A 6,000-nucleotide genomic window follows, 5' to 3' on the forward strand; every position below is an offset into this window, starting at 1 on the left:
CAAAGGATTCTCCTGCTTCAGCCTCCCAAGTAGCTGGGATTACATGCACTCTCTAATCTGCCCAGCAAACAATAGTGGCATCAGCACAAACTTTGCCCTGAGAGTTTTCTCATGAAATTTGCTCATTTGACAGAAGAGCAGCTGATGCTTGCTGCTTAAAAAAGAGGTTCTCTTTCCATTCCTTATTTCCTGTAGCCAGAGGTATATTGTGTATCTGAAGTTTACCACCCAGAAAGACAAGGCCTTGGCCTCCTCCTAATTTGATTATTGACCCTTGTGGCCTTGAAACAGAAAATGGCACTAGCCAAGATAAATAGAATGGAGAAAGAACCAAACAGAAGCATAACAGAAGTAGGCTAAAGAATGTAAATTTCCTCCAGTTCCCCAAGTTAAGAGGGAGCAGGTTAGTGGGCCAGCCACAGTTGATTAACTAAGGAGATAAGTCACCCTGGGAATTTGAGAAAAGGAATTTAAGTGCCATTAGTTTAAACAAAGGGTTTAGCTTAAACACTTTATGTAAAAGTTGGTTGTTTGCTTTCAGACCAATAAAAGAAAAAAAAGTAGCTTTGACTTCCAACAACCAATAACTTTGTTTTTGTCAGCCCATACTTCATCTCACCCATTAAGAATCTTCCAAAGTCAAACAAGGGACGAGTTTTTCATCTTCAAGCTGCCTCAGGTTTCTTGACTCTTTTTCCCTTTCAATTCATTATTCATTATTGCCCAAAAATTTCCCTGAGAAAATCTAAGGGAGCTCTTGCTTTCTTTTTAAACTGCATAAGAAATTCCAGGGGTTGAGCTGACATGGTTTTGTTTTAAATTACAAATTTTCAAAATGAAAGGACACTTAGATTCTGATTCTCAAGCCTACAGAAGGGCCATGGTTCTTGCACTTCTACCACAGCTCATCACAGAAGTTCGTATCAAAGACTCAGGGGTGAGGAGAAAATGATGGTTATCTGAAAGAGCATTTTAAATGTACCTATAGTTTCTTAAATTAAGCAACTAACATTAAATTAGAATATAGACAGAAGATGAAATGGAAAACTTTAAAGGGGCATGGGATTAGTAAAGAAAATTTGAGAGATGATCATTTAATTTCTTCATAGTTGATGCAAAAAGAGGGTGCCAGACCGAGACAGGCCAAGTGACTTCCTAAGGTGACACAGTTAATCAGTGACAGAGCCTAGACAAGAACACAGATCCCCTGACCCAGTGGGAACACACGGTTGAGATATGACATATGTAACAGAATTCATTCTGTCTGTGATTTTATGGTTCAATGTTTTAACATGAGAACATTTTCCTTGCCATTATGGTTTGCATATGTCCCCTCCAAAATTGATGTGTTGAATGAAACTAATGGCCAAAAGAGGTGGGGCCTGAAGAAATGATTAGGCCTTGATGGCTCCTCCCTCATAAATGGGATTAAGGCCCTTAGAAAAGAGGCTTCATGCAGCGTTCAACCCTCTTCACCCCTTCCATCCCTTCTGCCATGTGAGGATATAGCATTCCTCACTTCAGGAGGATGCAGCAACAGGGCACCAGTCTTGGAGACAGCAATACTCACCAGAAAACCAAACGTGCCAGTGCCTTGATCTTGAGCTTCCCAGCCCCCAGAACTGTGAGAAATATGTTTCTGTTCTTTGTAAATTGCCAGTCTCAGGTGTTTTGCTATAGCAGCACAAAAGGACTAAGACAATTGCTGTGCAAAGTGTATTAGATTCCTATGGCTGCTATAACAAACTATCACAAACTTAGTGGTTTAAGACAATATACATTTATCATATGAGAGTTCTGGAGGTCCGAACTGCCAAATAGGCTTCATGGTGCTAAAATCAAGGTGTCAACAAAGTGGCATTCGTCTTGGAGATCCTGAAGGGATCTATTCCTTGCCTTTTCCAGCCTCCAGAGTCACCTGCTTCCTTTGGCTGATAGCCACTTTACTCTGAACTCTATCATACTTCCTTTTTGGATTCAGACCCTTTTGCCTCCATCTTTATTTTTTGATACAGAGTCTCACTCTGTTGCCTGGGCTGGAGTGCAGTGGTGCCATCTCAGCTCACTGCAATCTCCACTTCCCAGGTTCAAGCAATTCTCCGCCTCCATCTCTCAAGTAGCTGGGATTACAGGTGCATGCTACCACATCCTGCTAATTTTTGTATTTTTAGTAGAGATGGGGTTTCACCATGTTGACCAGGCTGGTCTTGAACTCCTTACCTGAGGTGGTCTGCCTGCTTTGGCCTCCTAAAGTGCCAGAATTACAGGCATCAGCTACCACACCTAGCCTTGCCTCCTTCTTATAAAGACCCTATGATTACATTGGGCTCACCAAGAAATTCCAGCATAATTCCCCCATCTCAAGATTTTTAACTTAATCATATCTGCAAAGTCCCTTTGTCATGCCAAGGTTACATAGTCACAATCTTGGGGGATTAGGCTATGGACATCTTTTGGGTACCTTTATTTTGTACCCTATACCTAGTATTGAACCAAACACCAAGTTGGAGATAAGAAGCATGAATTTGAGAAGAATCACTTTCTCCACGGTTTTGCCGTTCAAGCATTAACTCATCATAGGAAAACATTTTGACCATATTATTGCATGTACTAAAAGTAATGGAAGTTTTATAAAAATATGGTCAGTTACCAAGTGAACCTGTTCCAATTATTAGACACATAAGAGGTCTTCTTTGTAGTTGCTTTGACTTATATAAAGAGTATCTTAAGGGTGGGCATGGTGGCTCATGCCTGTAATCCCAGCACTTTATGAGGCTGAGGCAGGCAGATTACCTGAGGTCAACAGTTTAAAACCAGCCTGGCTAACATGATAAAACCCTATCTCTACTAAAAATATAAAAATCAGCCAGGCATGATGGTGCATGCCTTTAATCCCAACTACTTGGGAGGCTGAGGCAGGAGAATCGCTTGAACCTGGGAGGCAGAGGCTGCAGTGAGCCGAGATCATGCCACTGCACTCCAGCCTGGGTGACAGAGTGAGACTCTGTCTCAAAAATAAATAAATAAATAAATGCATAAAAAATAAAGTATCTTAAATGTTAATTGTGAGAATTTATATATTGCAAAGAAATATAAAGTTTACATACTATTGCAATAATTAATGCACAAGTGCTTAAAAAAATAAGACCCTATCCAGAATAATTGCATGCAAGAAGAAAAATTCACAAAAATTTGCTATTTCACTGCAATTAGAAAGTGTTAGCACTTTCTTTTTTCTTTTATTATTATTATACTTTAACTTTTAGGGTACATGTGCACAATGTGCAGGTTTGTTACATATGTAAGAACAATTGTTCTGCCATAATCAAAGTACAGAGATTTGCTTTCTGATATTCTAGAATGATAATGAATTCCTAGAGGATACTATCATTTTTAAGACACTAAAATTTAGAAAAAATATACCTACATATGCATATATATATTTTCCAAGTCCTAGGTAAAAGGATATTTTACATTTTCCATAAGAGTAAAGAAAAAAACATTTTCTAAGATTAAAATTACACAAATGTTTTGTAAATGAATATGTAACATAAAATAGTATCATTTTATTAGTGTTTGAAAGTTAAGGCTTCTAACAGCAGTAACACTAAAGAAATATGATTATAACATTTCTCTGCACAGACCAGTTTTTAATATTAGCTTAAGGCTTTTCTTAGAAGTACTCTGGTTCTGGTCAAAAGATGGTGGTCTTAATTATACGCAAACAGTACACACCTAAGTGTGTTTTCTTTCAGAATACGACACTGTTAGGCCAAAATCCAAGCCTAATTAATTTAGTATTCTGTGCTCTAAGGTTGTGGGATTTTTGGAATACTAAGCTGCCAAAGGAGGATAAAAACAAATGTTTTAGAACTACGAGTTTGGGGGAGGGAGGTTTATGAGAAACACTATCAATACAAACCCAGTAGTTGATACACAACTCTTTAGGGGCTTTTTACTTCTAGTATGAAGTAAATGATGACATGTTTGTTTTGGTTTTGACCACTCTGTTCTGCTTTGTATCTTTGAAAGTTCTATGGCACACAGTAGATAGTCTATATATATAAGTAACCTGCTGTCTTATAAATAACCTGCTGTCTTAGTTGGCTCCAGCTGCCATAGCAAATGACCATATACTGGGTGGCTTGAACAACAATTTATTTGCTCACAGTACTGGAGGTGGATAGCTCAAGATCAGGGGCCAGAATGGCTGAGTTGTGATTAGGGTTCCCTGGCTTGCACACAGTTACCTTCCTGCTGTTTGCTCACATGGCTTTCCTAAGTGCAGAGAGAGAGAGGAAAGAGGAAAAGGGTGGGAGGAAAGGCGAGGGCAAAGCGGAGAAGAAGGGAGAGAAGGAAGGACACATGGAGATTTCATCTTTCTCTCTTCCTCTTCTTATAGGGCCACCAGACCTATCAGATTAGGGCCTCACCCATATGATCATTCAAACTTTAATTACCTTCTAAAAGCCCTATCTCCAAATGCAGTGTGGCATTAGGGGTTAGAACTTCAATGTATGAATTTGGTGTTGGAGTATGATTCAGTCCATAGCATTCCACCCTATGATGCATTGAGCACATTTAAGGTAAAAAAAGCTTCCTTAATGCATGACGTCTTCAAAAAAAACCTTATAAAAATGGATAGAGAAGTGAATGGAAGAAATGTTTTACCTCTGGCTGATAATTATTAATGTATTTTTAATACTTTGTGTATCTTTTTGGAAAGACCCATAAGCAGCTAATGTTAAATGAAATGAAATAAAGACAAAAAAGTGACACAGGGAGCTTTATCTATTATTCCCTCCTTATCAATACCTTTTTCACTAAAATTTATTCTTTTGGTCCTAAAGGTATGTAATTGGCTTAAAATAAAAAGAATTCAGAATCCCTTTGAACATTTCCCACATAAATAAGTATAAAATAAATGAAATATGATCTGATCATTGTTTTATATTCAAAAACATCCAGAACATTGCCACAATGTCATACTGAATAAAAAAATTTGACCTAAGACCAATATGAAAATTGTGTACCAAGATTACCAAGCAAATTTTTGCCAACTAGCCCTATTTTCTTTTCTCGTTTATTCAATAGGGAGAACACAATTTTTACAGTTGGAGGAAGTAGCCTAGATCTTCATTCAGCACACCAATGGTGTTTATTCAGACACCCAGAGACACCTTAAAAATTAGATTAGAGCTGTAAGTGAAACAAGGCTAGTGGCTTACAAGATAACCATCAAAAATCCTAAACTGCATTTTAATAATGCAAAAACAAACAGGGTTAATGTTCATTTTAATCTCTTGATGATCTGTTTCATGCTCCACTTTCCTTCTCAGGTATTTACAGAGAGAAATAATATGGCTAAAGTTTCTAATATTAAAAAGAAAAAGAATTAACATATTCTACTTGACTAATAGAAATATGTAGAGGGAATGATTTAATAATATTCTTAAATTTGAAGTTAATTCATTTTAAATGTAAATTTCAATTGGAGAAACCCAGATGTTTTATTCAGCAAAAAGATTCATCAGGTGATTTTCCTAATTCTACTTTTATGTAACCTTTCATTGCTTTACTGAGTTTTCACGCCGTATTTAATTGACCCTTTTATATTGAAAGCACAGTTGAAGGACATGTGAAGTGGAGAAGAGAAAAATCATGTATTCACTTTCAGATCAGTATGTTCAGCAGTTCTCAAACTTTAATGTGCATTTGGGTCACCTGAGAATCTGGTTAATGTAGATTTTCCAACTTAGTAGGTCTGGGGTGTGTGTCTAAGAATCTGCATTTCTAACAAGCTCCTGGGAGAGGTCTATGAAATATCATTTTGATAATCAAGGTGCTAGAGAATAGGTGATAGTGGGAAAAAGCTAAGCAATCCCAAGAAGTGAACTCTCTTCCTCTGAAAAAATAATATGAAGAAGAAAATTCAAATTTAAACATCAAGATGTTCTTTGAAACCAACGAGAACAAAGACACAACATACCCGAATCTCTG

This window comes from Hylobates moloch, unplaced genomic scaffold (assembly GCF_009828535.3).
Source record: "Hylobates moloch isolate HMO894 unplaced genomic scaffold, HMol_V3 SCAFFOLD_15, whole genome shotgun sequence".
Lineage (NCBI taxonomy): Eukaryota > Metazoa > Chordata > Mammalia > Primates > Hylobatidae > Hylobates > Hylobates moloch.